The sequence below is a fragment of the Passer domesticus genome, chromosome 16 (genome assembly GCF_036417665.1).
Source record: "Passer domesticus isolate bPasDom1 chromosome 16, bPasDom1.hap1, whole genome shotgun sequence".
Classification (NCBI taxonomy): Eukaryota; Metazoa; Chordata; class Aves; order Passeriformes; family Passeridae; genus Passer; species Passer domesticus.
Genome location: NC_087489.1, coordinates 13,964,790 through 13,981,058, shown reverse-complemented (window position 1 = coordinate 13,981,058; position 16,269 = coordinate 13,964,790). Strand labels below are relative to the sequence as shown.

At 47.0% G+C, this 16,269-nt stretch overlaps 1 long non-coding RNA gene across 1 annotated transcript; it reads right to left on the bottom strand.

Moving 5' to 3' along the window:
• Positions 1 to 3,408: 3,408 nt before the first annotated feature.
• On the bottom strand, positions 3,409 to 16,059 carry LOC135282145 (uncharacterized). Its single transcript, XR_010348458.1, has 8 exons — positions 15,961 to 16,059; positions 13,999 to 14,140; positions 13,164 to 13,313; positions 12,918 to 12,984; positions 7,984 to 8,317; positions 7,322 to 7,436; positions 4,051 to 4,165; positions 3,409 to 3,566 (listed from the first exon to the last, which is right to left on the bottom strand). It is a non-coding gene; the product is annotated as an uncharacterized LOC135282145 (long non-coding RNA).
• Between the last annotated feature and the right edge of the window lie 210 nt (positions 16,060 to 16,269).

Here is a 16,269-nt window from a genome sequence, read left to right as displayed (position 1 = left end):
GGGATCCATCAGCTGGAGATGCAGGGATCCAACACCTGGAGATGCAGGAGTCTAGCACCTGGAGATGCAGGGATCCATCAGCTGGAGATGCAGGGATCCAACACCTGGAGATGCAGGAGTCCAACACGTGGAGATGTAGGAGTCCAGCACCTGAAGATGTAGGAATCCATCAGCTGGAGATGTAGGAGTCGTTCACCTGGAGATGCAGGGATCCATCACCTGGAGATGCAGGGATCCAACACCTGGACATGTACGAATCCAACAGCTGGAGATGTAGGAGTCCAGCACCTGGAGATTTAAGAATCCTTTACCTGGAGGTGTAGGGATCCAAGACCTGGATCACCAGCAGGGCAGATTTGGCTTTTCCCCTCTCCTGTGGCTCGTGCCTCAGCTCCTCTGCAGCGCTGCAGAGCTGAAGGGTGTGCCCAGAGCACTTCCCCATCTCTGAAGGGAGCACATTCAATGCCAGGTGCAGTGAGAAGCATTTTCCTGGCCCTGAAGATCAGCAGAAATCCGTGCTGGACGCTGCCCCTGGCAGAGGTTTCCTGCAGCAGCCAGGGCTGAGAGGCTGCAGTGCTCAGGCTGGGAGCAGCCAGGGCCCAGGGTCACTGCAGGAGCAGCAGGACGCTGGTGATTGCAGAGGTACCTGCAGGGAGCTGTGTGCCAGCACCCCAGCCTGGTGATTCATGAGCTGCTCCTCAGGAGCTGTTAAATATCTGCTTTTTGCCAACGCTCACGGCTTCAGTCTGCCAAAGATACTGGAGAAACAGTCAGTGGAAAAAAATTTATAGTTTCTCTGGGGAAAACAAAAGCTTTTTGTGGCATAATACGAAATCATAAATTAAAACTTTTTTTTTAAATTAAGAAGTTACATCATGTTTTGATGTAATGTGATGTGGCAGGTCATGGTTTTAATTTTAATAAGTTTAAGAAAGAGAGAGCGATGGAGATTAGGGAGTATAAATATTGTTTCTGAACCTGCATCCTCTCTTGGTGGAGGCTGGCAAGGCAGGTTCACCTCTGCCATCCGGGTTCAGGTTTTATTTCAGGAAAACAGCCTGAGCTGACTTCTGGAGGTGGCAGCAGCAGTTAATGAACTGAACTTCTTCTGCACAGACCTTCCAGGAAATTGCCCAGCAGCATCAGCCCTTCTGTGGTGTTTGTCATCCCCAGGTATTGCTGTGCTTTAAAACCCCATCATGCCCAGCCTGCCTTGTTGGGAATCTCCTGCACCTTGCAGAGGCTGAAAATCCCACTCAGAGTGTCCAGGGCTGATCCCAGCAGTGACCAGAGCTGGTCCCAGCAGTGACCCAGGGCTGATCCCAGCAGTGACCCAGGGCTGATCCCAGCAGTGACCCAGGGCTGATCCCAGCAGTGTCCAGGGCTGATCCCAGCAGTGACCCAGGGCTGATCCCAGCAGTGTCCAGGGCTGATCCCAGCAGTGACCCAGGGCTGATCCCAGCAGTGACCCAGGGCTGATCCCAGCAGTGTCCAGGGCTGATCCCAGCAGTGACCCAGAGCTGATCCCAGCAGTGACCCAGGGCTGATCCCAGCAGTGTCCAGGGCTGATCCCAGCAGTGTCCAGGGCTGATCCCAGCAGTGTCCAGGGCTGATCCCAGCAGTGTCCAGAGCTGATCCCAGCAGTGACCCAGGGCTGATCCCAGCAGTGACCCAGGGCTGATCCCAGCAGTGTCCAGGGCTGATCCCAGCAGTGACCCAGGGCTGATCCCAGCAGTGTCCAGGGCTGATCCCAGCAGTGTCCAGGGCTGATCCCAGCAGTGTCCAGGGCTGATCCCAGCAGTGTCCGGAACTGATCCCAGCAGTGTCCAGGGCTGATCCCAGCAGTGACCCAGGGCTGATCCCAGCAGTGTCCAGGGCTGATCCCAGCAGTGTCCAGAGCTGATCCCAGCAGTGACCCAGGGCTGATCCCAGCAGTGTCCAGGGCTGATCCCAGCAGTGACCCAGGGCTGATCCCAGCAGTGTCCAGGGCTGATCCCAGCAGTGTCCAGGGCTGATCCCAGCAGTGACCCAGGGCTGATCCCAGCAGTGTCCAGGGCTGATCCCAGCAGTGTCCAGAGCTGATCCCAGCAGTGACCCAGGGCTGATCCCAGCAGTGACCCAGGGCTGATCCCAGCAGTGACCCAGGGCTGATCCCAGCAGTGACCCAGGGCTGATCCCAGCAGTGTCCAGGGCTGATCCCAGCAGTGACCAGCTCTGGGGCTCAGAGCTGGAGCCCACCCTGCTGCAGTCCCTTGCACACTCGGGATTTTTGGCAGTGTGAGGTTGTGAATTCTGTGAGATCAGAATTCACAGATCTTTAAACTGATGGGAGCTCTCAGCACCTCTAGGGCTGTAAATAGGTACAGAAAAGTCTAACTGATGATCAGTGGACCTGGGCCCTCTTTTTTTTCAGAAAAAAAAGTCTTGTTAATTCATGATAAAGGGCACAAAAGGGGTATCAGCCTTCATTTTGACCTTTGGTCACTGCCATGAGGAATGCAAAGGGTTGGGCACATTGCAGGACCAAACAGAGGGGAAACAATCACCAACTCAGCATCTCACATCCCAAATTTGCTTTGTTTCCCCTTCAGCTGGGTCCCCAAATGGTGTTAATTCAGGCAATTATTTCCAATTGTTCCAATTTTCCAATTCTGACACAGCTTTCCTGGACGGGAGCATTGCCCTCACCCCTCCCTGGATCCTGCAGCTCCCACTGCCTCCCTTGGCCCTTTCTGGGGGGCTGGCCCAGGCCTGGGGTGCAGAGGGGAGTGGGTGCTGTGACCCAGCTGAGTGATGGCTCCAGCAGCACCCCTCACCCTCTGCCAGCCCGGGCTGGTGGCACTGGGGCTCTGCAGGGCACCTGCCTTTCATTCTCCTTCTCTTTGCTCTTATTTATTTCCCTATTAGTTCATCCCCCGCTCTGACTCTCACTTTGGTATTTTTAATCGCATTCAGAGCGGAGGGAGAGGGGTGACCCCTCGTCCCCATAAGTGACACGCAGCGTGTGGCTTGAGTGGCAGGAGGTACCATTAGAATCAGCATCCCTCCTCTGACAGGGACTACCCGTGTTAACATCTCGGTGCTCTGGGCTGCGGGTTTGATCTCGCAGAGCTGTAAATTATGAGTGACTCCATCAAAGTCGGAGGCATTCCTGCAGTGCTGACACGGCGAGGTCAGCTGCAGTCGTGCTTTCAGGATTTCACATGTCTGGCTGGGTGCTGCTGCCCACTGCTGCCATTCCCTCGGGGCTGTGCTGGCACTCAGCTGGCACAGGACCTGCTGGGAGCGAGCTTCTCCCTGCCTGGCATCTCTCCACCCTGCCGCTTGAGCCTGGCTGTGGAGGCAGAGCCCTGCAGGGCTCCATTGGAAATCATATCAATATCAAAACACAATAAAAGCCAGCCAAAAACATCTGAAATCATTTTCTCTGTGTACACAGAGTGTGTCTCCTTGGGGTAAAGCTGATCTTCCAGAGTTCAAGTGGAAAGTAAAGTCCTGCAGGCAGAGAAAGTTCAGCAGAACTGGCTGAGCACAAGAGGCCAGGATTAATCACCTCCAGAGGTAACCTGTGAGGAGGAAAATGATTTTGCCTTAAATTCCGCAATTTTACAGCCCTGTTGCATGACTGGTTTCTGTGCTGATAATTTCTCTGCATTGAAGAAAGCCATGAATGTTCTGGGGGAGGCTGAACTCTTAGAAGAGGCTCCGTGGGAAGGGGGGAAGAATGCAGAGTTTTGATTCATGCCAGAAGGAATGTGCACACTGGGAACAAAGTTTACAAAACTCCTTTCAGGAGGTACCAAACCACAACGAGATCAAAACCTGCATGATCAGACTAACTTGGGAAGCAGAGTAAGGAGCTGCAGGAATGGGTACGTAGGGAAAGTGGGGAGGTCAGAGGTGGAGGAGCCCTTAAATCTCTTTGCAACTGAGAGAAAACAGAAGAAAGATTTTCAAGAACTCCATACTTTGTATTCTCTTAGATAATGAGAACATAAAACGCCTGGTTTTCATCTTTTTTACACTTATGTAAAATTAGGATCAACTCACCAAGTTAATGGAGTTACATAGGTTTAAATCTGGCATAAGTGAGATAAGAGCCAGGCCTGTCAGTTCATTAAGGACTTCATTAACTGTGACTGCAATATCTCCAGAGCCCCTGTTCCTGCAAATAAAAACATGCAGTGAGGCCACGGGAGGGACCCTGCGTGGCCTGGCTGTGCCTGCTCCACCAGCAGAACCATGCCCAGGGCTGAGATGGTGGCACTGGGAGTGGGCAGTGTGTGTTTGGCCAGCCCCAGGACTGTCCCTGGAGCAGGGTGGCTGCACACAGGGAGCCTCTGACCTGCCCCTGCTGACAAAGAGCTCAGCAGACACACACAGGGCTGCACACACACACAGGAGCTGCCATTCACTTCAGCTTTCTCAGGACTTCTTGGCTGGCAAAACTCTCCTGTTTGTGTTTATCTCAGATGTGAGTTAAATATAAAACTTCATTCCTCCATTCTGTGCTTTCTGCTGAGGGATTGCTGATGGTCTCATGATGCTTCTCAACCCACTCTGTGCCAATTTGACTCAAACATCAAGAGAAATGTGTATTAAAAACCATGCACGAGAAGGATGTGAATAACAAAGCAACGAGCAGCTCCCTCACGAAGTTCATTTCCCTTCAGGATTGATGGGCTCCATCATTCCAGCTTTGCTCTTTGATCAGGTGGGAGATGCTCAAATATCCCGTGTCCCACTGCCGGGGCAGCTGTGAACAACTGCAAATTTTTTTGTTTAAGTTCCAGGTCAAGCAGCAATTTCCCAGCACAGCCCCTAATGAAAGCAGAGATTTTCTTCCTTTTAAGCACACATCAGACCAATCTAATTTACTGGGGAGAAAATTCACTTTAGTGCAGAAGGACAATCCAGACGTATACACTACTTAGGCTCTTGTTAAGTGAAAATTGGGATAAGTGGTACTAAGTGGATGCATAGATCTTAAGCTTGTCCTCTTCAATAGGGTGAATTTTACCCTTAACAAGAAGTGTAAGTGGAGCATCAGTGTTGTCTGGGTTCTTCTGAGGATCATTAGCACACAGCTGAGTTTCCCCATAAAGATGCAGCACGAAATGGGAATTAATTGAGCTGTTTTAGCAGTTATGTACTTCCTGCTTTTTGCTTCTCACTTGTAAACTGTGAACTCTATCATGTCTTGCCCAAATTATGTTGGAGAAAAAAGATTTTGAATTAATTTCTAGCAATCCTTCCTGGGATTTCCTTATGCATTTCTGCTCCATTCCTGCTATTTGTTCTGCTGGGAATGTATCCTATCACAAGGAAATCCTGCAGATAATTTAGTCTTGGAGTGCCTTGTAGGTTTGTCCTTGAGAGGCTCTGCTCGGAACGCAGCGAGGCAGGCTCAGATATGCAGATGTGATCTGGGCCCTCCAAACAAACTTCACAGCCACGCTCCAGCCACCAGGGAGGGGCTGATGGCAACCTTAACCTGGAGCAGGCTCAAGCTGGGCCTGAGGGAGTTGGGCTGAGCTTGTCCTTGCTTTGGGCTGGCACCACCAGGCACAGAAAGGCTCACTGGAACACTGAGTGTGGTGCCCAGGCTGGTGTGGCCCTGGAGGTGGATTCCATTTCAGAGCAGCTCTGCAAGGGACAGTGATGCCAGGCAAGATGGAACTTCAGCTCCAGGCTGCCAGAGCTCCATCCTGGAAAAGGGGAGGTCTCACTCACTCACTCACTCACTCACTCACTCACTCACTCACTCACTCACTCACTCACTCACTCACTCACTCACTCACTCACTCTCTCCATCCTTCTCACTCTCCACAGCTCCTGACAGGAGGGTGCAGCCCCCAGATGAGAGTCAGGCTCTCCTGCCATGTCCCAGGTGAAGAGATGAGAGGAAACTGGTGTCAGTTGCACCAGGGGAGGTTGAGATTAGATATTACAATTTTTTTGTCACTGCAGCAGTGGTCAGGCATTGGAATGAGCTGCCCAGGGAGCTGGTGGAGCTTCCATCTCTGGAAGTGTTCAGGTGGCATCTGTGGCACTTGGGGACAGGCTGGGGGTGGTGGTGGGGCTGGGTTGATGGTGGGGCTGGGTGATCTGAAGGTCTCTTCCAGCCCTGGTGACTCTGAGCTTCTGTTCCAGCTGGGCTCTGCTCCTCTCAGCCTGGTGGCAGTTCTGGCTCCTAGGGAGGGTCACTGCCATCCCTGCCCTGCCCAGCTCCACCTCAGGGGGATGAGAATGGACAGTCCTGCTCTGTCCTGAGCAGCCACTTGAGAGAATTCCATCAGATGCTCCCAGGCAGGTGGCCTGAATTGCTAATAGCTCTTGGAAGGTTCCCTTTCCCTGCTATGCCTTTTGTCCCACTTGACCCCAAATCAATCTTCTGGCTGGTTCACAGAGCCCCATGGTCCCAGGGGAGTGTGAATGACACCTTGGTGTGAGAGCTGGTGCCTTTGGCTCGTGGCCCTGGTGTCATTTCAGTGCTGTCCATCAGGGGAACGTCCCTGACACAGACACGGGTTACCTTGGCTGCAGTGACTCATCATTTTCCCACAATTAAAGTTTTGAGCTCTAAGGCAAAGCAGACTTATCTGCTTTGACAGGACAGTACAGAATAAACAGAAAAGACTAAATTTGTATTGGCAGCTACCACTGAGCTGCAGTTATGAGTAATCCAGCACAACCAGGAAGGACAGCAAGGAATCAAAATAGACTCCAGTGGCTGGAGAGCCAAAGAGAAGCCAGAGCTGTTGGTGCCCAGGAACTGCCTGGTTAGAGCTGTACCAAGAGACTGGATGGGAACAGCAGCAGTAAATATTTCCAGGATTTCTCTCCTATCTATATATCTCTATATAATGGAATTTTTAAATCTTTTATTGTCTTTTTTATTTCTTGAACAAAAAAAGCAATGGCACAGTGGTTAATTTTTCTGTTTGCTATGAAGTGGAAAAAAAACCTCTCCTCACAAAGTGGACCTGCACTCAAACACAGCCATTCCCCCACCCTGTGCCCTGTGCACTCAGAGCAGGGTCCCAGCTGCCCAGCTCCCACTTCCCACGGAAACTGGGACACTGGGATGGATCTGCAGTGACCCAGCCCCAGCAGAGGAAGCTGCACCCTCCAGGGGCTCCAGGAGGCTCCTGGAAAGCACCACTCCCCACACTGCTTCCCAGCCACGTTTAATTTGTGCTAAAGACAATTTCCTGCTGGCACAGGTGCCTTGGGGTGGTGGGGACATCTGCCACCCCTGGAAGTGTTTGTGGAAAGGAGGGGAGTCAATTTGTACACAAAAACTAGGGGTGAATCTTACCTTGGAGGTCTTGGTTTGCGGATTCGTGAGCTCAGGGGTCTTCTCACAGCACCCAGCTGGGTTTGGTGCCCCCAGCCCCTGTGCCCAGTGGTGCTGGGTGGCCCAGCCAGGAACTCTGGGAATGAAAAAACATGGAATTTTTATTATATTTGTATCACTGACTCCAAATTTACATGTGCAATTACTGCATTTGCACACGCAGAACAATTAAAAATATGTTCAGGTGAACAGAACTTGCTGGCTCGTGTTTCAGCAAATTAGGACATGATTACACACAGTCAAAAATCTGGATCCTGAACCTTTGTACACTTCTGTTGTGATATTTTGTAATTGCTAATTGCAACAATATCTGTGCAGGGTATGTAATTCAACATGACAAGTGTTTTTAGCAGCAGGTGAATAAGATAAGTTATTGAAACAGCAAAATTATTGCCAACATTGAGGAAATTAGATAAAAATGCAAGGTCCAAAGAGCCTCATTCATATCAGATCTAACACAAGCTGGAGTAAACACAGAGAATTGTTAACTTTACATGCCAATAAATTATTTAAATAGTTTATAAGAAAACAGTGGCTTGGCACAGTTCTGACTTTTCAGCATCATAAACAGAGTAGTAACACTACACAGCTCTACTCATATATTTATATTTTGGACTACTCACCTCTTGTGTTCTGTGTGTAAATTGGAAAGCCTTGAACATTAATACAGCAGAACAAATTCCTCCTTTAACAGCTCCCAGCCCAGTGCATGGGGAGCAGAAGTTTTTTGTTGATGTGAAATCTGCTTTCACTGGCTTCCATCGAGTCTGAGTTTTGGTCCTTCAGCAACACTTGGCATGATTTATTCCAAACCACCACGAGCCCCAGCCTTGCACCCCCTCCTCCAAGGAGGTGGAGAAGGCTGTGAGTGGCTGTTTGGGAATTCCAGTTTTAACCTTTGTGTCTGCCCTGGAAGCTTTGGGAGCTGCTGGTGGTGCCAGGGGCTCTCCAGGAGACCTGCAAGAGATGGACCTGCTTGTGTGCCAGGCACTTTTGGGACTGCCACGGAGAGGGCTTCACTTTTAATTCGTTTTTAAATGCCAGGCATGAAGGGTGTGATGTCCTCCATGGAAGGACAGGAGCACTTTGCCTGTCCCTTGCCTTCCAGCAGGGAGTGAAGGCTGCTGGGGCCCTGCAGGAGCCCTGTGGGCACGTTGGGTGGAACAGCACGGGGACGTGGCCACGTCCTGTGCCTTCAGATTCACTTCTCAAAGGGATCAGGGTTGGCTTCCCCAGGCCAAAAAGTGCACTCTTCATGCAGTTCTGCAGCCAGGATGAGGAGTGCACAGAGTCCCACGTCCAGCTGCAAGTCCTGCCTCTCTTTGTGGCAGCTTGGGAATCAGCAAGCACAAGAGAAAAGGATTAATCTGAGCTAAGTTTTACACAAAACTGGATACTGAGCACCTGTTATCCCATAAATCCCCCCTGGCAGGCTGCTCCTGTGCCCCTGCAGCCTCTGGGGGCTGCTTCCAGCAGGATTTCACAGCTCGTGCCTCCCTCCTTAAGCCTCTGCCCTGTTTGCCACAAGCAGTTCTAGCTGATTCCTTGGTGCTGGCTCCCTGCTCGTGTCCTGGCCAACAGTTCATAACTAAAACTGCCATTTCCATACCTGTGCACAGGCACAGAGAAACTCAGTAAATGCCCAGGCACTGAGGAAAGGTGTGTGCCCAAAGTCAGCATTTCTAAACCTGCACCACAGGCCCACGGCCTTCCCACTTCTGCTTTCACTTTAAGATTCTTTTTAATAAGGAATAATGAGCACCAACACCCAGTTATTCAGTAAAGCAAAGCATATAAGCAATTAAATTAAATTAAATTAGCACAGCCAAGCAAACAAAGCGGTAATCATTCAAGTCCTCTATTTAGGCTGCAGCCATAGTGATAGACTGAAGAATAACAACACATTCCAGTAAAGACAATTACTATCAAATTTTTATTTTTCGAAAATCTCAAACACTGACTAAATACTAATTTTTGTCACAAAAGGTTCCTTTTAAATCGTCTTTCCCTCTCACTTCAAGATGTGACAAATCCCAGACAGAGCTGGTCTTTTATAAGCTCCATTTTACAGGAGCATATTCAGCATTATCTTCTCCACACAGTTTGAGCTCCTATCCTCCTGGGAGTCTCCAGCACTTTCCTTGAATGTACTAAACCAAGGATTGGCCAGTCCAGAACAGTAAAGGATGAAGGTATTAGAGAATAGTCTTGGGTCAAGAATTATTATTGCTAGAGGCCTCCAAAATCTAGTTATGGGTTTCAGCAAACCCTGTGGGCTCTTATGATAATGCTTTTCTACAGTATTATTGTTATATGGCACTAAATCAGTCAGATTCATGAGCAACAAGAGGTCAATGTCTGATTGAAATTCATAAGGTCAAAAAGGAAACTAAAAATCAATTTATAAGATATGAAGATTTAGGTTCAAACTATATCCATGAGCAATAAAATTTCACATCCATAAATGTAAGAAATCAGTTATTAAACTTGAGGGGGGGAAGAAGACTTATTAAGTTTTACACACACATAAGGCAGCTAACACATAATTTTATCAGACATTACTGAAATCCTATGTGTAATATAAGAGATGATGGGCTAAAATGCTAAATGGTTTAGCACTAAATTATTAAGTGATGTATCCCTAAGGTATTAAAAAAGATAAGAAATGCAGAGCAGGTGTCTCTCCCACCAACTCTTGATCACCAGTTTAAGTGCATATTGATAACAAATGCACTTTAGAGGCAAAATAGTATTAGTAATATTTTTGCAGTGTGAAAGCCTCATGTCAGAATAACTAAAAGCTTCTACCTGACAAAGAAATGTTCATATATATTACACACACACACACACATATATATATATATATAAAATCCTGTAAAGTGTTAGCCCCCTGTGGAACAGAAATGAAGCTCCAGTGCAGTGGAGTTGGTTTGCTTGAGTAAATAATGGAAGGGAAATAACAACTCCACCACATTGAGAAGGAGAATTATAGCAAGGACTCTTACCTGGGCTGAAATGAAAATGCATTTTTATTAAAATTACAGATTAATGGAGATTCCTGGAAGCCAAAAGGTATAAAAATGGAACACTGCAGACAAATGTGGTTATTTCAAGCCTAGTCTGTGGATTCCACAAGAACTCTTTTTTCCCTTGCTATTAATTTTCCAGTTGTCCCCCCTTTGGATTGGTGATTGCTGCTCAAAATTGTATTTTGGTTTTTTGGTGCATGCAGCCTCCAAGGCAAACTGAACCAGCCAGACACTGAACTTCTCCTGCTTCAAACCTTCCTTGTTTTCCCCTCTGGGAACAACCCACGTCTGTGTCCCTCTCCAGGCCAGGTCCTTCTGCCATCCCTATCCACAGGGACAGGGATTCAGTCCATACAATCCTTCTCCAGGGATTCCATCCGTCCATCCATCCATCCATCCATCCATCCATCCATCCATCCATCCATCATCCATCCATCATCCATCATCCATCCATCCATCCATCCATCATCCATCCATCCATCCATCCATCCATCATCCATCATCCATCCATCCATAATCCATCCATCATCCATCCATCCATCCATCCATCCATCCATCCATCCATCCATCCATCCATCATCCATCCATCATCCATCCATCCATCCATCCATCATCCATCCATCCATCCATCCATCCATCCATCCATCATCCATCCATCCATCCATCCATCCATCCATCCATCCATCCATCCATCCATCCATCCATCCATCCCCTATTTTAGGGATTCCATCCATCCCACACTTCCCCAGAGATTCAATCCATCCAATCCCTATTTTATGGATTCCCTCTATCCAATCCCACACTTTCCCAGGGATTCCATCCAATCCCAAACTTTCTCAGGGATTCCCTCCATCCAATCCCTCTCTCCGGAATTCCCTCCATCCCACCCTTTCCCAGGGATTCCCTCCATCCCACCCTTTCCCGGGGATGCCGTGCCTGGGCTCTGGCCCCAGCACTCCTTGGCACTCATTTCCTCTCCCTCACCACAGGTTCATTTGGCACAGTGCTGGGATTTGCTCTCACTCCCATTCCCTCAGCAGCCCCAGGCTGGCAGGGCAGCCTGTGCTTGTTCTGCTCTGCTGAGGGAGGTTTTGGTTTATCCCCTTCCTCCTCATCTTCCTCTCGCTCCCACTGTCCAGCTGCTCAGCCGCAGCTGTTTGTCTGGGGATGAATTTGATATTTTTATCAGATATTCCCTCCTGCACCTTCTCCTGCCGTGTCTCGTGAAGGATCCAGGTGAGGCTGAAGCCAAGGGAGTCACAGAACCAGGATTGTTTGGGTTGGAAGTGGCTGTGGGGATTGAATGGGTTCCCAAACTGCAGGATGGCCAGCATGACATCATTGCTGATACAGGATGTGTTCAGAATAATTATGTAAAATTACAGCAAGTGGTGATTTTAGAACTTGCTCCTTTTTTTCTCTCTACATAAGCAAACTGCCGTGACTTAATTACTTGTTAATGTAATAAGCAACCAAAAAAATCAGGTTTAGAATGAAAAAGAACCCTTCTTATGCTTGTTTACAATGATTCTGGAGTAAAATTACCTAAAAAGGTTAAGATTGTTATATTAGCAATATTTTAATATAGTAGAGTTTAAATTATATTACAAAAATTATAGATAATTATGGAAAATGATACATTCTCTGTCTAGCAGGATACCTAAACACTCCTGTAAAAATGAAATAAGGATCTATTAATGCCATAAACCTACTTAATAAAAGTTGCTTTCATATTCAAAACCAAAATATTAAAGCATGCTCCATATCTGAAAGTCAAAAGTGAAAGAATAAATTAACTAAGGTTAAGAACCTTGTAGCAGCTGACTAACAAAGCTCTAGGGCATTATAAAATTTCATGCTCTTGTAATAAAAAGGATAAAGAATTGGCTAGAAGACCACTAAAAGTTAAAATAAATGAACATAAAGTAGATGAAAAAGCTTGACACGGCTGAGACCACAAATGTGTAAAGACCAAAGACACAGTTTTAAGCCATTAGAGGACTGAATTAAATGCAAAATGAATCCTAGTAGTAAATTAATAGAAAATTACAAAGGTAAATGAGCTCTTTTTCCCAGTTACAGAAAACTTTTTATATGATTTTTTTCCCAGCACTTGAAAACAGTAGAAGAGTGGTGAGTTAAATTCTGGCACCTGCTCAAGCCAGAAACAATTTCTAATACTTGTGCATATAGAAAAAAAAAATCAATTTTTATAGATCAGACAGAAGCAGGGTCACACAAGGTATTTTTCACTTAATATCAGGTGGGAGCAATTCACCTTTTAAATTATTTTCTAGAGTGTCTGAGCTCAGCCCCACCTTCACTCGTGTAAACCTTCAAAAGCAAGGATGAGAAAAGCCAAATATTTGAGACTTGTTCAGTTGTTATTTCTTGATCAATGGATAAAGTGAGATGGGAAGAGCTTGGAAAAGGTGAAGGCACATGATAACCTAAAGAAAAAAGAGGCAAGGCAGCCAAAATCTGTAACTCTGCAAGATCAAACAGACACAATGTGGAAGGGAACAAACCTCTGGCCTGACCCCTTCTGTTCACCAGCAGGAGAAATGTTTGCCTCTCTGGCCACTTCTGGAAAAGCTGTGGAGGGGGAGAAAATTGGCAATTATGGATCTAACCTGGCTCCCTGGCCAAAAACAGAGGGAAGGGAAAGGGAAAGGGAAAGGGAAAGGGAAAGGGAAAGGGAAAGGGAAAGGGAAAGGGAAAGGGAAAGGGAAAGGGAGAGGGAAAGGGAAAGGGAGAGGGAAACACTTCCTGACCTCAAAGCATCAGTGCTCAGAACCCCAGGATGGTTTCATGGCGAGGCTGGATCCCTCTGCTCAGGTTGCAGCACCCAGAAATCTTCCTGAGCTTTACTCCGTGCTGTGTTCTGCCTTGGGAAGGTGCTGCAATAGGGTCTGGCTGGGTCTCTGCAATCCAGAGTGCCATCAGTCCCTCAGGTGTGACCCCCCTGTCCCCAAAGTCCCGTGCAAAGCCTTCCCGCGGGGCTGAGCCTCACCTGGTGTTTGAGAGTTCCCCTGACACAGGACCCAATTCCCTCCCTCACCCTAAGCCATGGGCAGGGGTGGGACACTGTGTGTTGTTGGAAAAGTACATTTTCCCCCACAGGCTTCCAAAGAGATGAAGGGCAAGAGATTTTCTAAAACCAGGAACCCCACGAGTGGTTGGAAAGAAAAGGTTTTTGGGCAGTGCAAGTCTGGATCTTTACAACTCAAGCTCAGAGGGTTTTTAGGGCTCTCAGCACAACTTCTGAACTTTAGTTTCAGCTCTTTGAGGAACTGTCTTCCCCCAATTCTTATTTTCTGGATTTTTGGTTTGGCTTTCAATCTCTTCGTGGGTGTTTTACCCCCAGGAGCTGCTGCAGGCTGAGGATGTTGGTGTTGGAGTTTCAGTGCAACTCCTTGATGCCCTCTGTGTCATCTCCAGCAGGAATGCTGCCCTTTGTAGGGCTGGGAGGAGCTTTCCTGGGTGCAGGGGAAGGGACATGCCAGGGGGAAGCCTGGGCCAGGTTCCAGCTGTGCAGTGGCACCAGAGGCACATCCAGCTCTGAAGGACACTGACGCCCTCCAGGACAGGGAATCCCCCAGAGCTCACCTGAGGAATTCCTGCAGCCACCAGCTCTGGGACGATGCAGCTGGCTGGGTTTGGTGAGAGAGGACCTCTGCCCATCTCAGCCAGCTGGAAATCTCACAGCAGAAATCTTCCAAGTTCAGGTGGAAAAGGCACAAATGGCACCCTGGAAATGGAGGAGTTGGTGGGAAAAACTGAAGTTCAGTGGTGCTGGTGGTAACAGACAGAGGCTTTAGAGTGTCTAGCAGGAGCCCATCAGTTCTCTTCATTAACAAACTGTCCTGGCCCTGCTTCTAGAGCAGCCCCAGCACATCAATCTGACCATTTCTAATGAGATAGAGGCTGCTACTGCACGGGCCAGACTTGCTTGTCAGCCACTGCCTGATGGGTTTAAGTAAGAAATGATCCTTCATTAATTAACCTTCACTTGCTATGTAGATTCACTCATTGAGATGCAGGTAATTAAGCCAAGGTCATTTCAAGGACTGACGGAGCAAAAACAGCCATGCAAAGGTGCTGTGGTTGTTTTGATCAAGGGCTTTCACTGCAGTTGTTGCAGTGTGACAGTGACAAATTCAAAAGTGCCTTTTGAGGGGAAAAGAAAACCACCATGGTTTTTCAATGTGTCACCCCAAATTGGTTTTGGACCCAGCTTTATAGACTTGGGATGTGGGGTAGATTAGGAAAAGAAAATATCAGTAAACTCTAGAAAATTCCAGAAGAAAAAAACCAATGATATGTGGAAGAGAGGAAGGAAGGAACTTATTGGGAGGTCTTGACAGTGACTGAAATATCCCTGCAAAAAAGACTCTCAATCTTGCATTTCATTTAAAGTAATAGTCCCCAATTAAAACAGAACCACTCCAGTTAGAAAACTTTCTGTAAAAAATAGAAGTGTAATTTGTCTTGGTGCCCAGATTAATCTGCCAGGCTTTTAACCCTTGCCCACGAGCTGGTGCAGCCCTGTGGGGAGCTGGGCAGTGCAGGCTCTGCTCCCTCCCAGGTGGAAAACTCCAATTATGAACCTGCTGTAGCTTGGGGACAGAACAGCATTTTCTGCAGCTCCTCCAAATTAGCTCCTCCATCAGTCCGAGCCGTGTGAAGCTCCCAACTTTGATCACTGTTGAGAGCAAAGTGAATATATTGAACCTGCAAATAGCCTTTGGCTCTTTCCAAGTGGCTCCCTTATAATTTGAGTGCGAGATGAAAGTTGCATGTTATGGATTTTAATAACTCTCCTCCATTTGGGCTGCTGAGTGCCACTTGCTGGGGATTATATGACCCTACTCCCCAGCATGTCCCATTATGGGCACTTAACCTTGAAAGTTGTAAAGACAGAGCATTTAATCTGTTAAACACAGGCAGAATCAGAAGGTTATATAATTACAGGTAATTTGGCTTAGCACTTCTGGTGCTTTTCAATCATGAAAAGAAATTTTGCGGAAGATTTTCTCCTCAAGAAATGGAAAAGAAATGAAAAATATATTAAAAAAATGAGCATTGCAGAACAAAAGTATTTTTGAGCTATATACATAAATTTGTTTCAATTAAAGCCTTCAGTAATCATTAGTAAACTTTTACAAGCAAAGAGCAAAATTCAGTGTTAATGCTTGTGCAGAAAAACCTGGAGCTGATAAGAATGGATTTGAAATCCTTTTCCCACAAATATTCCTGAGAAGTGTAAATTAAAGCCTTCAGCAAATCACCATCTCCTTATGGAAATGCCACAGCTGGGCAAACAGCAAATTGTTTCCATTATGAAATAAAAAATCAATAAAATTAAAATCTTCTGGAAAAGAGGAAATAATTCACTACAGCAGAAAAGACCAGATAACAACAGATTATAGCAGATAATAACCAAAGCACTCTGGCTGTATGGTGATGAGGGAAGGGCACAGTTCTGTAGAGATTACAGAAGATTTATTCATTCTAAGTTTAAGAAAATTGATGCTGCAATAAAGAGAGATTTTTGGAGGGCCATTTTACCATTCACAGGTGCTACTGGATCTGTAAAACTCTTCTTCTTCTTCTTCTTCTTCTTCTTCTTCTTCTTCTTCTTCTTCTTCTTCTTCTTCTTCTTCTTCTATATAATAATAATAATAGACCCCTGGAATCAGAGTTAAGGGGATGATCAGTCCTTGTGGCTCAGAGGTTTATAACCAATAAATACCTGAGACAAGTTTTTAGAACACCTTGAAAGCAGGGGGAGAGAGTGAGATGAGAAATAAGATATGAAAAGCTGAGTGTCTGATAATCTCAGCCTAAAGTTAATTTTCCACAAGGAACCAACACCAT